Source organism: Aethalodelphis obliquidens, unplaced genomic scaffold (genome assembly GCF_003676395.1).
Source record: "Aethalodelphis obliquidens isolate GAN/ISIS:26980383/991018 unplaced genomic scaffold, ASM367639v1 scaffold25, whole genome shotgun sequence".
Classification (NCBI taxonomy): domain Eukaryota; kingdom Metazoa; phylum Chordata; class Mammalia; order Artiodactyla; family Delphinidae; genus Aethalodelphis; species Aethalodelphis obliquidens.
Window position 1 is genome coordinate 10675829 of NW_020837969.1, and position 18663 is coordinate 10694491.

The 18663-nt window shown below is 45.6% G+C and overlaps 1 protein-coding gene across 1 annotated transcript in view; it reads right to left on the bottom strand.

The window, feature by feature from the left end:
• Positions 1-18663, bottom strand: part of DLGAP2 (DLG associated protein 2) — a 96162-nt gene that overhangs the window by 29437 nt on the left and 48062 nt on the right. The gene's annotated exons all lie outside the window — the stretch shown is intronic.

Sequence of the window (18663 nt, forward strand, 5' to 3'; positions counted from 1 at the left end):
CTTAAGGGCACCTTCAACATCCTCAGCAGGCCTGTCCACCTGTGCTGTCCTAGTGGCTAAAACACTTTGGTTTAAGGACACCTCTGTCCATCCGGGTTCAGTCAATCACAAGGCATCCACCACCGACCCTGCGGTCCCTCCTGCCCTGGTCCCGCCCTCTGTCCTGTCGACACAGCCTTTTAACCTCCCTCGCACACCTACCGTCGCGGCCCTGCCAGGCCCCCCTCAGAGCACACCCAGGACTGAACGGGCTTGCTGAAAGCCCAGCATCGTTCCCATGGGGCCCAGGTCACTAGGACACAAGGTCCTAGGAGTCAGGGAGCCCGGCCCCATCACCAGGCTAAGGAACTGCTCCAAAAGAGGAAAACTGCAAAGCAAAGAACACCTGCCTCTTCCAGAACGTTAACTGGTGAATGTTTTATAGAAACATGCTGTCACAGACATAGAGAATGGACTTGAGACACGGGGAGGGGGAAGGGTAAGCTGGGACGACGTGAGAGAGTGGCATGGACATATATACACTACCAAACGTAAAATAGCTAGCTAGTGGGAAGCAGCCGCATAGCACAGGGAGATCAGCTCGGTGCTCTGTGACCACCTAGAGGGGTGGGATAGGGAGGGTGGGAGGGAGACGCCAGAGGGAGGGGATATGGGGACATATGTATACGTATAGCTGATTCACTTTGTTGTACAGCAGAAACTAACACACCATTGCAAAGAAATTCTACTCCAATAAAGATGGTAAAAAAAAAAAACCAAACACGCCGTCAACCTGTGGATGCGCTGACTCCGGATGCTTGGAGTTTGCAGCTTCTTCCCCGTGGGCACGAAAGTCACCGGCTGGAGAGCGCGTGGAGAACAGGGAACCCGCCTGCACTGTTGGTGGGAATGTCAACTGGTGCAGCCACTATGGAGAACAGTGTGGAGGTTCCTTAAAAACTAAAAATAGAGCTACCATATGATCCTGCAATGCCACTGCTGGACATATACCCAGAAAAGACAAAAGCTCTAATTTCAAAAGATACATGCATCCCTATGTCCGGAGTAGCATTATTTACAAGAGCCAGGACATGGAAACAACCTAAATGTCCATCGAGAGAGGAATGGGTAAAGATGTGGTACATACATACAATGGAATATTACTCAGCCATAAAAAACAATGAAATCTTGCCACCTAGAGATTATCATGCTAAATCAAGTAAGCCAGACAGAGAAAGACAAACATCATATGGTATCACTTATACATGGAATCTAAAATATGATACCATGAACTTATTTACAAAACAAAAACAGAGTGAGACACAGAAAACAAACTCATGGTTAACAAAGGGGAAGGGATAGATTAGGAGTTTGAGATTAGCAGATACACACTACTCTATATAAACTAGATAAACAACAGGTCCTACTGTATAGCACAGGGAACTATATTCAATATCTTGTAATACACTATAATGGAAAAGAATATGAAAACGAATATATATATGTATATATTATCTGAATCACTTTGCTGTACACATGAAACTAACACAACATTGTAAATTAACTATACTTCCATAAAAAATAAATAAATTTTTAAAAAAGAAAGGGAAATCTCCCATATTTCCATTCTGGTTCTTTTAGAGCTACAGTAAATCTTCCTTGCTTCAGACATAAAGTGATGTAAGCGTGCGTGTGATCTGGGAGAAGCTGCCTTCTCTCAGCCTCAGTTTGCTCATCTGTAAAAGGGAAGCAGCCACAACGTCACTTATCTGCTGTCGCGAGGATGACGGGGAACAAAGCTCACGCAGGGGCGGCGGAGCGCGGTCTCGGGGAGGGCGGCCCTGACAGCGGAGGTCGCTTACAGCTGCTCATGGCTCCTCCCCCAATGGATAGAAAGACAAACACCAACAGCAACCAGCACCCGGCGCCACCTCATTTCTTCGGAGGCTGTTACCAGGTCACCGTAGGGGTGTTTAGGAGACACAGTCTCGGGGAAGAACAATCAGTGTGCACCCCGCCAGGAGCACACCCAAGGGCACGGCTACAACTGGGAGAGCGTCTCTGTGGCCATCTGAGCTCTCCATCCTTCAGCCTCATGGAAGCTGCAGAACAACCTTGCCGTTGATAGCACTTGTTCTTCCATTTCCCAGATGAGAAAACGGAGGTTCCAGTATCTTTAAACATTTTCCTGAGGGCAGCCAGAGAGTCAGCGGCAGGACGGGACCCAACGCCCCCGCAGCTGCCGACTAGAGAGACTCCTTCCTCCCTTCCCTGACCTCGACCCGGCTCAGCCTGCTCTAATCCCTGGGGTATTCTGGATGGGACCCCTGCATCGAATCCCCCGCCATCCTCTGAGGCAGCTGTCCTCAGGTAGGCAGTGTAGACTCGGGTCCCGGCAGCCTTGCCAGCTGGTTTGCACCACTGGCTGTGGAGTTCCAGGGCTGCCACGCTTCCACGAGCTGTTCCAGGGGACGACCACGTGACGTCCCCCCAGAACGTGGGGCTCCCCTGAAGACATGTGGCCCGACGTTTAGCTAAGTGGCCCAGGGAACGTTCTGGCTGAACACGTGAGGATTTCCCACCTTCTGGGATCCAATCACCATCTTCTCGATGGGGGAAGTATGTGCAAGGGTGGGACAGTTTTAAGCCCCTGAATGTGTTTATCACTTGTCACTTGATTCCCCTTGAAATGGCTCCAGTGAAAATCCAACACATACATTTATAATGAAATAAGTAGGCGCTACCTAATGTTTTGAGAGTAAATTTACACAAGTTAAAGAAACACATTCAGAAAACACAGATAAAGATTTCCAGGCACCCAGATATCAGATCCATTAGTACACGTTAGTACAGAAGTCCAAACGGGATTTGTAGTTTCAGACGTAAGACAGGCGTTTAACACACATTTTGAATGTCTCTTCTGCCACCCTCTCAGGCCCTATATGCACACGATGTGATGCCTCGTGTGACTTTGAATGAGGCTGTTTACTGCTGACAATGCAACACTTTTATATTCTTGGTCAACTGTATGCTTTTGAATTGGATCATTTAAAAATTAAGTGTCAGTTGTCAGCCTTGGGTAAATAAAAATTAATGTATACGAACTACTTTAGATTAGTAAAATAACACTGTGACAGAAGTTTTGAAAAATAAAGTATATCAATGTACTCATTCATAAGTCCATTCTTTTGACAAATACATGTCGGTACCTATAATCTCATGGAATAGAATTGTATATTCTTAAACGCCTCCTGAGAATTAGAATTAGAAGCTGGGAAATACAGTAAAGAAAGGACTAAAAATGCTCATTTGAGCATGTTAATTTGCTGCCACGGATTAAAATAAACCATGATAGGTAACGTTTTACACATTCAAGAAAAATATTCGATTGTTCAGTTGAACAGTTTAGGTAATAATGAGTGAGCTCATTGTTAGTTACAGGCTGTATCATCTATCATTTTCTACATGTAGGTCAGACAAACATTATATACGAATGAAAATTTTAATTTTCACTTAGCAATGTAATTCTGTCAAAGTGTATACAGCTTCAAAAAGCAGATGAATCAACAGAGAGATTTCGAAACATCCCAAGATTTGTTTCAATAAAAGTGATCAAAGATAAATTTTAAAGTAAAAAATGAAATGATTACTTAACATCTTTAGGTGTCTGACGGCCTGACTACTCTATTTTTATTTTTTAATTGAGTCCAGGCAGGAACATTCTTTTGGGTTTAAAAGCCTGTCATCGATTTCTTTCACCATGTGTCTAATGCTGTGAAAATCCCTGGATATTTTCAAGTGGCTTCCTGATTCTAGGGAGAGAGATTAAAAGGCACTTGTGTTTTAATCCATTTCCTGAGTTAGTCTGGACTCTGCTTCTGTCTTGGGGATCAGATGAGTTGGTGAGACTCACCCTGAAAATAATGGGGGTGACAGAAAGCAGCGGCTCTGTGACGTGCCTTCTCTCCTGAGTCTATTGACACCAATGTGAGACTTTGCGCCACCAAGAAAAGGTTAATTACACTATTTAAGATGGAAGGAGCCATGCATATAATACATTTTAGGGAGATTTCTATGGAAGTTGTACTAAACCAATAGTAGTGATACTTAAGGGACATGTTTCTCTTCCCTGTTAGAGCGGAATGAGAACCACGGCAGAGGCAGGTGAAAACCGTACTTTCCCAGATATATGCGGTATATATATGCGGGATTGAGTTAATCTCATTGGGACCCTTTCTGAAGAAATGGCTCAAAGCCCTGGTCAGAAGGGTGTGAGCTGGGCAGATGGGGAGAGGCTGCAGCTGCTGACCCTGCTGGCCAGGTGAACTGTGCCCAAAACCTCGTAGATGATTTATCCTGATTGCGTGAGAAGGGCCGCATTCCAGACGGCTTTGTCCAATAGCATAGCCCGGAGCCAAGTTTAAATGACCTAAACTTCTGAAATATCTAAACATCTCAGCTCCACTTAAACATCAGTTCCTCCGCATTTGAGCTGCATTGCAACTGCTCAATAGTCACGAACAGCCAATGGGGACAGTACTGGACAGAGGCCAGAGAACATTCTCATTGCTGGACGGTGCTGGTCTAGAGGTTTTCTCCAGGCAAAGTTGAATCAGTATGAGCAGCCCCCATCTGTTCAACAGATGACATAAAGCAGAGGACATCGGTCATAAGGACTTCCCTTTAGGTCTTCAAAGTGTTGGGTTAGCAAATCTACTGAAGGAGAATTTGGAGAAACACATCTTATTGGAGGTAGACTAACTTGAATGGGATGAAATACACTGCTGCTCAGTCTCTACTTCCACGTGGCTCTGAGTAATCTCAAATGTGAATACATCGTTACTTTAAATGCATGCCTAGTTATCCCTCCACACCTGGAATTCTGGACACATTTCTGAATTCAGTCCTTACAAGTCATTTGCAAGCCAAAAAGGAAATTTAAAAATTAGCATTCTGTCATATAAATACGTAATCAAGATAAAATATTTTTCGAAAGTCAGGCATCGCCGTTCTATTTGAATGTAACAGCGACACTTAAATTCACTGCACTCTTAATTAGAACTTCAAAGATAACAGCATAAAAGGAATTACAGTCATCAAGCCCATGAATGTCTAATGAGAGTTTGGATATTGGAGAAACCAAACCAAAGACAAAGATTCGACATAAAAGATTAAAGCTATTTTGACACTTTAATTAATGTCAGTCTCAAAACATAAGTGTAAATCAAACAGGACACAGAAGTCTTATCCCACCAGCATGCACACAGTGGTTTCCCTAAAGTTACAGAAACTTGCCTGGGTCCCCCAAGTTCTGGGGCAACATTGATGGGCTGGTGGCACAGACATCTACCTCGGATGTGTTAATTAGCAAGAAATTATAGTCTAACCAGCATCTAACATCTTGCAGACAGTAAAATGAAGTGATGACAGCTGTTTCACAGTTTGAGACACTTCCTGTTTTCATTTTAAATATTTAAAACTCACTTTGCACAAGAAGAACTTGGATTTTCTGAAAAAAAAAACTGAGAATGAGCCAACTTTTAAGGATGTGAAGAATCAGATAAGTTTCTAAGTACAGAATTCTGAGTGTTCAAGGGCCCAGGCAGTAAACAAAATGATAACACAACAGGGAATTGATTATAATGACGGTAAGTGCTGAGCTTACAGAGATCAGATAACAAGACAAAACGATGAAAACGTACGGGCAGCAGAGGGTGTCTCCCCCCCCCCCCCACCGCCCACATCAAGTGTCCAGTGTGACACAACTGTGTCCTGCATCTTTTGAGAATGGGAGGCTTTAAACTTAGATGAAAAAATTTTTTGAAAAGAATGATTTATTTCAGTGGAAAAGCTGACAGACCTATCACAGGGACACAACTGGGTGACTTGGGTCAATCTGTTCGTGGAGAATTTGCAGATCAAGTAGTGGAAGGCGCTGTCCTGTCCTCACAAGCAATATGTGGGCTGCTCTTTGTTTCACTTGGGACGTTTAATCGTGAATAAAGTCTACATTAAAGTTGTGCCAGAATTGTGTTTTTACCACCAAGATGTGGGAGGGGGTAATTCTTGGGTGGGGTTTTGTTTGATGGTGAAATCATCGATTTTCATGTCTGCTCGTGGAGTACGTAGGAGGAGTACGTAGCTGCGACCCACTGGAGTTAAAGTATCCAGAGTTACTACACTACTGTCTCTTGACTCAAGGAAAGAAAACGACCTTCCAACGAAAAAATAAATAAAATGATAAAGCTGATGTTACTTGCAAGGGTAAAATCAACCCATAACTTCTGAGCTACTGACACCTACTGATGCTCAGCGTCTAACGAATACATCCTGAATATTGTCTACTTCTCCTGGAAAGTTCCATAAGAAGGTTGGAAGACCCCCCAAACCTCTAATACGGACAACACAGTCACAATCTCCAGGTGACTGCAGTAGAAACAGACACACAGTCATCGATCCTGACGCACAGGACAAGCGCCAGAGGCATCTTCTGTGTGTGCCGTGTTGAGATCAAGCAGTCAGCTGTGCCAATAAATCAGAGCTCCCGGCTGGGGGCTTCCCGGTGACCTTTCTGGGCCTGCTTGAATCAGTAACCACTAACAGTTTGAGCACGAACAGCTCGTGCGGCCAGGATGCTGGCGGCCACTAGGGGCGTGGGATGGGGTGTAGCGGCTCTGCCTGGACGCAGTGAGACCCTGGCCCTATCCTGGCACCGCCGTCAGCAGCCATGGGGCTCCAGGCCCCGCTCACCTTCTGCAAAGGATGGATCCAACTCCCTTACAAAGCTCGCAGACCCAGCACAAGGACAAATACTGTGCAAACACAATGTGTCTGTGAACTCCTGCTTCGTCCTGGCCATGGAACTATATCTGCTCTGAATTCCCCATTAATAATGGGACCCTGAAAACCAGGGGCCTCTAACAGCGTGAAGGGCTCACTGCAGCCTCCGATCTCCAGGAAATCGTGTCCCTCCCTGGCCTGCAGGAGAGGGTGCATTGAGAGGAGAGGTTGGCATGGAGACTGCACAGTGAGTCATCCCCGAGCCCCGCCCTGAGATAAAACAGGGAGGAGATGAGACATGGACCAAAGTGGCCATTTACTGTGCTTTTCAGACACTGCTGGCAACGTGTCGGTCTGCCAGCTGCCCGCCATTCCTGGGCTCCACCTCCCCCCATATTCTTTATTAAAAAGAAAACCTGGCCCTGACACCTGGAGCTGGAAAACAGATGACGCAGAGTCTGTAACGAAGCACAAAGAGGTTCTAAATGAGTCCCCACAAAGGGCTGGTTTGCTGATCCACGCGTCCCTGGATGTTTGCTGGTGACTGCAGTGTGCTGTCAACGTCACATGAAAAGTTTTATTCTCTAAACTCGTAACATCAATCACAGAGTGAAAACCACCTGCACTGGGAACAGCGCTACCACCTGAGGGCAGCTCAGAGAGAAAAACATCCCTTACTAATTAACCCGTTTGTTCATTGTTTTCATTAAAAACTCAGCAACTATTTCTTCAATGTTTAGCACATTCCAGGCCATGGGGACCCAAGAGTGAGGAAATCCTGGCTTTCCTGGTCTTTTGTCCCGGGAGAGGAGACGCTGAGCCAGACACATCATTAAAACACACAGGATGCTCTAGGTGACAGACTCCAAGTGCAACTTCATGACGTTTGTGAAAAGTACCACGATGTGTATAAAACCCAATTGACTTTTCTAGTTTAATATTCAGTTAGCACCAGGTTCATGGAATTATTTTCTTAAAGGAGAGAAACACAAACATCTCTAAATTCCACACCTGCATGTTAATGAATGCATGACTAGAAAAAACGCCAACTTAACTGAAGGGAAAAGAGGAATCATTCAAATGGGGCTTCAGAAAAGGAACTCCCTGACCTCCAGTCAGGGGCAGGGCCTCTAAGTGCCTGGAGTGTGGGCGGGGCTTGCCGTGGGCGTCCACACCTGCAGGACGGCATCCATCTTTCTTCTCCCTAACCTTTCATATTTGGCTCTGATGAGCACAAATCCAGACTGAGACTAGAAACAGAAGCTTTTCTGCAGCCTGGAAGGTGCCCAGTCAATCAGGCATTTTCCTGCGTCTAACTCTCAGTGGGGAGAAGACTCCACCTGCCCCGGTGGTTCTGCGGATTCGCGCAGTGAACAAAGACATCAGGGCTGCGTGTGAGGCGTCTGGTGGCCGAGCACTGCAGGCAGGAGCTAAAGGGCCACGCAGACCATCCTCGGGAGGGATGGAGGTCCAGTTGCCCACAGCTGCCTCTGTGGCCTCCACCCTCTGGGCACCCTGGGGCTTTGGGCCTCCCTGACGATGGAGCTGACGCCTGACTGAGGACCAGGACAGCTGGGGTCGCTGATCAAGAGCTGAGCTGAGCTGAGCTGGAAGACGCTCTCGGCTTGACGCTGAGGACCCTGGACTCCCAGGGGACTTTCCCGCTGCTGTGACAGGTCTCGCTCATTTCTGCCAGCCTCAGGGCTGCCCACTGAACACATGGAACCTAGCGGGTTCCCCGTCTCAGCCACGCAGGACACCTGTCCATCCTATTGGCTTCAGCACCTGGACCTTGGGTTGTAGGTTTGAGAGTGAATGGGTCTCTCTGTTAGCACTGCTCCCCAGATGCTTGCCGTGTGATGCAAGAATTATGCTGATGGGGATTTTCTTGGCGGAAGTAGGCACGGAGACCGAGATTGGAGCAATAGCAATGGAGCCTGTATCTGTCCTTTCCCAAGTACCTCTGCTTCAGAGACTCTGTCCCCATGCTCCTGTCATCTACATACAAGGGATGCAGACGTAGGCTCTGAGCATCCTTTGAGAAGCACACGGCACCTGCCTCTTCAATAACTCCAAGTGCCAAAGCAACTCATTTCCTTTTGCCACCGTCTGCCGCCTAGTACAAGCCTTTCAGAAAACTCCCTCACCGTGACAACTAAGCCTCAGTCTGCAGGAAAGAGTATGTGGGAGGAGACTCCTCTGTCCCACAGTTAGGATCTAAGTCCATGCCGTAAATATTCGGAAGAGAAGAGAACTTTGAGCATTTCGTGAATCATAGCCCACTGTGTAATAACTCACCATAGGGATCAAATGTTAACTACCAAGTATTAGCAGAGAAAATTTGAGCACGGTGATTATCTATTTGCAGAGTGTCCAGAGCTTCTAAATCTATTGCAAATTCTGTTTCCCTTCATTTCATGAAGCATCTCTTTAGTACTTTAGAGACATTAGACACAAAATAAAAATCTGTGGATTTGATTCTGTTGATTGTGTGACTGATCAAAATGGCAGTGCAGGAAAGACCTGCTATAAACCCATGAACCGATAAAGAAAACACCAACTGTCCATTAGAGAAAGCGATCACAGCACACACAGACAATTTAAAGAACTGGAAAGGTGGCCTTGCCCCATATTTGCCGTATGGGTTTTTCTCCAGGAATTCAGCGGACCTACACCTGTTCGTGCCAGAAACGAGCACTGTTCCTTAGCTGGCGAACCTTTCCCTTCTTATGTCTTACACTCACGGTAACACTGGATACGATCAATCAGTTTATTCTTCCTTATCCCTCTCCTTCTTGGCTTCCAAAAAGTAATAAACCGATAAACAGAAGTGTAAATGTTCTTTACGATAAATCCTCTGGGAATTTCAAAGCTCTCCCATTATTTGTGTTTCAAAAGCACAGCATGGCTCTGCATCTTAGCGGCTATGTTAGGATGAAATAAATCCAATGTAATTATTTATTTTATAAAGGAATGCTTTACACATATGAATATGTGTTTCCTATGGTCCATAGAACTATTTCCTTACAATGTTTCACTGCCACCTATCTGTCATCTGAAAGGAATCCAGGCAGATATAACCCAAATCCCTAAAACCATAAACCAAGCTCACCATGTATATGTGTGTAGCATTCTACTTTTCTTGGCTTCTGAAAAGGGGTTGAAAGATTAACCTCAACCTCATTCAATCTCTTCCTCCAAACCTGAGAATGTTAAAATGGCCTAAACAAATTGTTTTGGCCTAATACCTCTCCTGAAAATAAATGATAGCCAGCCAGCACTAACGATAAGGTCGAGTTTTGAACAACTCCAGTATCTTTGTAAAGGCAAAAGGAAGTTAGCGGTGGAATTTTTTCATCACTTAAAAAATATTTTGAGCTATCTGTATTTGGCTTTTGGACATCCTCAATGTTAGAGAAAGGCAGTTCCCTCCAATTCAGTTTCTATGCCTGAATAATTCTTACCTTTTCAGGGAATCAACATCAAAATTGGAAGGATCACCTGAAATGATTTTGCAATTAGTGGGCCACTAAGGACCGCTTTTCAGAAGTTCTCAGATGTCATCTGAGGAGTAATTAACAGGCATGGGTTGCTGCCATTCTGGGAAAACCTCTGCACTTGACCTACATCGCAGGATAAAACTTCGGGATATTATTTGTATGTTTTTTCCCACAATTCTTCCCGTTGCAAGCAGCTCTGGGGTCCCTCTCTGCAAAGATTTTGTTGGGGGAAGGTAACTCCAGCTTAACCTTGTCTTGACTTTGGTAAAAACCTAGACTCAACAGAGGTTGCCCAGGGGTCAGCGGGGAGAGGGCAGAGAGCAGAGTTCTGCAGAGAATGGCGGCAGGAGGAGAACCTGTGCGTCTCTGAGAAGCTGAGTCCCGACCATGCAGTGGAGGCCCAAGAACCCTGAGGCCACGCGGAAAGGGACACGGAGACCTTAGGGCAGCGGGTGTCCGTGACCGGGGGCCTCCAGATGCCTTGATGCTACATGGGAGTCCTGGCCTTGCAATGCCCTGGGTTCAGCCAAAATGACCAAGGCAGGAGGGGTGGGACACTCAGAATTGGTATTGAACTGATTTAAAGAAAATAAACTACTGTGTTATTTCTTGCACAGCTAAGTCGTAGGTGATCCACTCACATGTCACACTGAATATCTGATAAAGAAGTTGGTGGGTACCATGAGTTGGTACCGTCCAAAGAAAAACAGCGAGAGAAAAAGCGGAACGGGAGGTCTGAGCGAAGGGCTTAGCAGAGGGGGAGTTTAAATACTGAATTTTAAATATTAAGTGAGTGCAAACTGTTAGTGTAAATAGATTTAAATATTTCATACACTGTAACTTCTCAAGTCAACCATTCTTACATTCAACAAATATTTACTGAGTCCTGTACAGCCCAGGTGTACAGAGCAGGAGACTGGGCAAATCGAAACTCAGCTGCAGCAAATCCCGAAGTGCCCAAGTGTGGTCCTGACCTTGGCTAATACTAGGCAATACAGTAACCAAAGATCAACGACGCCCCAGAACCATGGTTTGTGCACTGTCTTGGGCAGGATGTGACAGCCTGTGAGTAACAGCCTTGCTTAGTAGTGACAGCGGCATTTGTGATCTCCAGCTGCTTTCACCAGAGCCTGGTGGGGTAAGACTGGTCATGTAGCTGCAGGTGCCCGTGTGGCCAGCGCACCACGAAAGACCCCACCCCGAGCACACCTTGGGCCTCCTCGCCCTGCAGTGTTTGCACACATGCTGCTGCTGCTATCAGAAGGCATGTTCTGTGTGACCAGCAGTGAGAGGACAAAGAAACCCTGGGCCTCTCTGGATGCATACCGTCCCCCTGTTGTGTACTGTGTCCTTTGATGCAAACTGAACACTCGTGGGTGGTAAACTCCAGCCCCTGCTCTAGAAGTTTCTGATACAGTGTTTAACAGCCCCTAAAGGCGCCTGCTCTCGTGGCAGTGGAGGAAAGACAGTCAACAGTAAGAGTTAAAATAATTTCTGATATCGATTATCTATAAGGAAACCCAATACTGCAAATACTGAAAACTGCACTAATCGAGCAGAGAAATCCTGCTGCGACACCTGCCGCTGGGCTGTGACCCGTCAGCAGCTCGGTCAGGCCGACACCCTCCTTCTCAGGACAACGTTTTAAATTCAAAAACGAAAATGCAGAGGATTAAAAAGTTACATAAAATATAATCATCAAAATGTTAAAAATGTTTGTGATATGTTCCTATCCATTAATGCAGTACATGATGAGATCCGGCAACGGGACTAATAACTACTGTAATTTCAAAGCCTGAGGAGCGTAAACGGTGTTTCCAAGATCCCTGCAGGAATCGTAGGGCGACTCTGAACTGACACTCCCGCGCTCTGAGTCAGCACTGCTAATGTGAGCGTGTTCCGTAGCATTCCTCACCCAGGGCGTTGTGAGTTACAGTTAGACGTCAGAAAAAGTAGAGATCCGCTTTTTATCCCAGCTCAGTTCATGTGGCCCCGAATTCCTGGATATATTAGGGACCCCCAGGGGCCCATGGATTCCAGGTTGGGGACCTCAATTCTGGAGCCCGTGGCCTCTGTGGGGAGACTGTTGCCAGCTTCCTTGTTACAGTTTCCTGCAGGGCGTCAGCTGCAGACCTGCCAGGTGAGGATGGGAACCTTCTCCCTGGAACTACATGCCCTTAACCCAGCAGTCAGGATGAGCTCCGGGCCCTGCAGCTCTGTTTCTGCTGAGTCCTGGGCCCTCCCTCAGCCAGTTGACTGTCTCTTGGTTGCTTCTGATGCTGGGCCTCTCACTCCCTCCTTTATGGTGATGGACACTGGCTTCTCTGGCTGCCACCCTCGGTTCTCTTCCTAGACCAGAATTTCACTTGCCCTCCGGCTCAGGCATGCTGACAGCCCTGGATAACGAGTCACCCATCCAGTGCCAACCCAGTCCCGGCAGCGGGGACACTCTCAGGGACTCACCTGAACCGCCGAATGGGACTTCTTTTCTCTGATGTCCCCGGGCCCCAGGGGAGGGTGTGGCCCCCAGAAGGTAGCATTTGCTGCCTTGGGTGTGAGCCTGGGCCACGCATGTCCACAGGGAGCACACTGTCCTGTAGGCCAGCTCCCTGGACGTGCCTAAAACCTGTCACGTGATTGTTGGTAACAGCCGGCTTTCTGAAACGAATAGTGTTTTCATACTTTTAGATCTGCCTGATTGATCATTTTCAAACGTAGCTTATCGACATCTGTGAAAACACCTTTCATCTTAATGAACCCTCCCCCTGCCCCGTCCCCCTGGCCACAAGGACAGAAGATTCCGATCTATCTCGTTAAAGTCCAGGTTTTTGCCAGAGAGAGAGAAGGCCTGCTGGTGAAGATTCTCTGTGTAAATACTCTGACCATTTAAAATACAGAACCTGAAGAAATATTCTTTGGAGATACCGTATTAGTCATGTTTGTCCAGAGAAACAGACCAAGAGAATGTATCCATACATAGAGAAAGAGGTTTATTGTGAGGAATTGGCTCATGTGACTATGGGGGCTGTCAGGACCGGAGGTCTGGGGGGCCTGTCAGCCAGCTGGGAGAGACAGCTGATGGGTAAGTTAACGTCCGAAGGCCGGCAGGCCCAAGACCGAGGAAAAGCTGATGTTTCAGTTCAAGTTCTAAGGTAGGAAAAAGCAGATTTCCTACAGTCGGGCAGGGGGAATCCTCTCCTACTCCGGGGAAGGTCAGCTTTTTGTTCTGTTCGGGCCTTCAACTGATTGGGCACGGCCCACCCACGTTAGGGAGGGCAATCTGCTTCACTCAGTCTATTCACTCAAAAGTTAACTTGTCAAAGAAACACCCTCACGGAAACACCCGGAATAACGTTTGACTAAACACGCAAGCCTGGCAAGTTGACACATAAGCTTAACCATCACCGGTATCACACACAGAATTTTCCAACGTTCCTCAGTTGGAAACGCCTTAGTCCTCAACCACTAGTCCAAAGCAAACATCAACCAACCACTAGCAAACAGAATGGGAAAGACAGTGATAGCATAAGACAAACAGGCTTCAGGCAGTCTCCTCTTCCCTTTCTGAACGATGCTTCAAAGGATAATTTTTCTTAAAGGCGAATTCTCCAGAAAATAGAAATACCTAACAGGAAACCATTTTGTGTAAGTCCAAATACACCACATTAAATTGTCAAAGTGTTTCTTGGAAACCATAAGCAAAGAAGAAAAATCTGAAGTTGCAAAAGTAACAAGTGCATTATATTTTTTAGTGCATTTTAAAGATAATGTATGGAAAATTATTAAGTCCAGATAATCAATAAACTCTGTGTACATACAGGACTTTATGGACACATTTCTCTGATTTCCAATGTTAATTCTTTTCTACCTCATCGCAAGAAAACTAAATCCTGACGGCGAGTGATTTGGTTGAAAAGCATTGCTACACTCTTTCTTCCTGAGAGCAAAATTATTTTCTTTTCCAAGTTCTTAGAATATTTTATAATTTTGTGAATTTAAATAACTTGCTTTAATAACTTGCTTTAATTTAATATTTTATAATTTTGTGAATTTAAATAACTTGCTTTTTAACTAACATATTGTAAGAAATAAAAGCCATTGTATCGATGCTTTCTAAACATATTTATGAGAGGATGTAAGTATACGCAAATAGTGAATATAATTTGCTACCGTAGCCTAAATGTTTTGCCATCTCATATCTCTATATCTTTAAAAGGGAAGTACATTTTTTTAATTTTTAATTTTTTTGTGGCCAAGCTCACGGCTTGTGGGATCTTAGTTCCCCAACCAGGCATTGAACCCGGGCCCTCGTCAGTGAAAGTGTGGAGTCCTAACCACTGGACTGCCAGGGAATTCCCAGTACATTTTAAACATAAATGAAAGTTAGGATTTTTTTGTTTTAGTAAATATGTACTTTTGTTGGAACGCATCTGATAGGGGGATAGGAGGGAAGGAATTAGATGAAGAGCAAATCAGTGAAGGCTTCCTGGAGGAAATGATTCCTGGGTTGACTCTGAAAGCATAGCTAAGAATTAGGCAAAAAAAATCCGAAAAAGCAAATTCTGGTCTCAGCAAATAGGATATGCCAAAGCCCAGAAGTGAGAGACTGTGAGGAGGGGTGAGTGCCAGGCGAGGGGGTGAGAGGGCAGCTGAGGGCCGGGCCAGGTCATCCAGGTCACACACTGAGTGCAGACACTGTCGCCTCGGCTCATGGAAACCACGAAACCATGGGGGTACCAGGTGGGCAGTGCTGGACCAGGATGAATTTTCAGAAAGTTGGGTGGAGGGTGGGTGAGAAGGCACTTAGGGGACCAGCTGGAGGGCTAAGCAGAGCTCCAGGTAAGCACGGCCAGGTGCGCAGCAAAGAGGGGGATGCAGGTGCAGGGGGCGGGCTACTTGGGGGGTCTGAGGGGTCGGCCCCACAGCGCTTGGATCTCTGCAGGATCCTAAAATCTAGCTGAATGATTCATTCATCCATCTGTTTCTTTATGCAAGCATGAATTCATTTATTGAATCACTGATTATTCAGGGCGTAGGATGTTAAATGTTAAATCTGAATGGTTCACTTCTCCACAAGTTAAACAGTTATTTCTTATAGTGACTGATCACTCCTGCTGTCGTGATGGCCCCATGGAATCCCCAAGGGTCCTGGCTCGAGGAAGGAAGGAGGGTGGGAGTTGGAGGGGACGTCATGGGGGAACAGGCTGGAGTCACGTGGCCAGAGCTTAGGAAGGTGCCTGACTGCACACGATGGAGACTGTCTTGGGAACTGGAAATCATGATGTGTGCTTCAGGGACAAGGTACCATAGAAACATAAACAACCAAATAAAACAAGGTTTATGGCTGTTTCCTCTGTCGTGCTTTGAATGGATTTTCCCTTCCTTGTAACGACTTCTGGAATCAGTTCTGACATATGCTGAGACAATTTTTGACCCAGAGGAAAATCAGTATAATGTAATTTTATAGAATTTTCCTCCATGATATCAATAACCTCCTCTCCCTAGGAAAATCGGGTGAAATGCGTATTTAGACAAGTAAATCTATCTGATAAATCATTTCACAGATGAGAAAGAAGCCATGTGTGAAATGAAAGTAGGTGTTTTCAAAGCCACTTCATTTAGCGAGAGGACCCTAATCAGTAAGTGGGTTTTTTCGTAACAAGAGAAATAGTGGGATGGAGATACGCCCACGGTTGCAGGTCCCAGGGCTGAGCAGTGGATTCTGGTCCTATTTCAGCTCCCTGGAGATTAGATCGCAAGCGTCTGTTTCAGCTGAATCACCACCGCCTTGAAGAGTTGAGGGAAAAACCGGTGAACTCAAGCCCCCCAAACAAGCAAAACATTTACTAGCAGCATGAACCTGGCAGGGTTGAAAATAGAATGCCTAGCATCAGAAGATCTACAAACAACAAACGCTGGAGAGGGTGTGGAGGAAAGGGAACCCTCTTGCACTGTTGGTGGGAATGTAGATTGACACAGCCACTATGGAGAACAGTATGGAGGTTCCTTAAAAAACTAAAAATAGAGCAACCATATGACCCAGCAATCCCACTACGGGGTATATACCCTGAGAGAACCATAATTCAAAAAGACACATGCGCCCCCCAATGTTCATTGCAGCATGATTTGCAATAGCCAGGTCATGGAAGCAACCTAAATGCCCATTGACAGACGAATGGATAAAGAAGATGTGGTACATATATACAATGGAATATTACTCAGCCATAAAAAGGAATGAAATTGGGTCATTTGTAGAGATGTGGATGGACCTAGAGTCTGTCATACAGAGTGAAGTAAGTCAGAAAGAGAAAACTAAATATCATATATTAACGCATATATGTGGAACCTAGAAAAATGGTACAGATGAACCAGTCTGCAAGGCAGAAATAGAGACACAGATGTAGAGAACAAATGTATGGACACCAAGGGGGGAAAGTGGCAGGGGTATGGTGGTGGTGGGACGAATTGGGAGATTGGGATTGACATGTATACACTAATATGTATAAAATAGATAACTAATAAGAACCTGCTGTATAAAAAAATTTTAAAAATAAAGAAAATAGAATGCCTAGTACATATCCTAAAGCTCTTAATGAGGCTTTCATGCATATTGTTGATATTTAATTATTATTAGAAGAATATTAATACTACATGTTTGCATTCATATAGGTGAGACAACAAAAGAACACCAATTTTCATGTTTCAAGCTCAAAAAGAAACATTTAAATAAATCTTATTCTTCAAAATAATCACCGGGAATGTCTTTGCAAATAATGTTTTTTGGGAATTATTTTCAAAAGCCAATTTTAGAAGTATGAAAGAAAATCAATGTGTCAAAATAATCTCTCTCTCTCTCCACACATACGCACACGTCAACCAAGGATAGCTATTAAATGTTATATGATCTTCCAAGCAGTATTTTAACACAAAACCATTGAAACCCTGTTTTTGCCTCTCTGACAGGAGACTCTGAATCTAACTGGAAGTTCAGCTTTAATAGAAAGTGGGCATTTACATTCTGCTCACTTGCATGCTTTTGTTTTTCCAGACAGAGGTTTCTCATTTCTTTCGTATTTTTCACAGTCTTATTAAGTAGACTACTGTTGCATGCCATCTCAATTCTATTTAGGAAAGAAATATAAATATTCAGTTTACAATGCTTACAGTAAAACAGGGAAGGGAGGAATTAAGGATCCATCTGCACCTACATTTCTTCAAAAAGGCAACTTGTAATTCGATATCTCAATTATTTCAAGGCAACTCGATATTTCTCCTAAGGTTTTCCATCTCTTCTCTTACTTCCCAGACCATTCCCTAACTCTGGAAGGCACGCCTGCTCTCTGGCTCTACCACAGTCTTGAGGAAACTGTGACTCCATTACTAGGCCAAGATCCAGGAGAAACTTTGAAGAGAAGCATTATGGGGTTTTTTTTTGGTGCATACATGTTGGGAATACAAAAATGTACTTGGTAATATGATATGTACATAAATCAGAATTATAGTCTGAGCTCTGCACTGGTTCTTGTATTACCTCTATGAAACCTGTTTTATTTTTATTCTCCCTGGAATGACAGCTCTATAAACAATAAAGTCATTTCCCACTAGGTAATTATTGTTTCAAAGCATTTCTGAAGGCCAGGAGAGCTTAATTGTCACTTACTCACAGGAGACACTCAGCGAATACGGGTGACTATATCAGTAATTACCCCTTAAGTGTGTTTTTATAAACTGCAAGGACGGTAAGGCTTGTTGCTTCCCTAGGTTTGCTCATTTTCCACATTTTTTTCCACCCCTACGAGGGGCGGTCCCCGACTTCATGGACAACAGGGTCCCCAAGGGGTGCAGTCCTGCCACCCACAAGCCCCTGATGGCCGCCCCTGCAGCCCCGCGTGGCTCCCGCAGGGCCGGGCTTCCTGAACAGCACCCGCGGTGACTCCCGGCGTTTCTTCGGAAGGAAGGCCCGGGGCTCAGCCGTCGGAGGGCATCACCACCTCCACCCGGGGCCACAGGACAACATAAAAAGGTCACCGAGGCCCACAGCACTCTGCTCACTAATCCTCGGGCTGACTAATCAGTTACTCAGAGCTACCACTTCTCTTGGACACCACGGACAGCCGAGAATCTGACAAGCTAACCTGCCCAAGGTCTTAGAGGGATGATGGAGCGGGTTTGAATCTGGTTCGCCGTGCGTCCCACCTACAGGTGCTGCGTGGGGCAGCAGAGGTTTACGGCAGCGGCCTGAGGCCTGCACTTGTCATTACCCGCAGTCGCCCCAAAGTCGCGCTCACTGTCTTGGCTTCAGACACACCCAGCTCCGTCCGTGGCGTGGTGACACGGGCCCTCCCCCGCTCTGGTCCCCAGTGCTGTCACCTGAGCCGGCTTCTCTCCAGTCCTTCCCAGAACT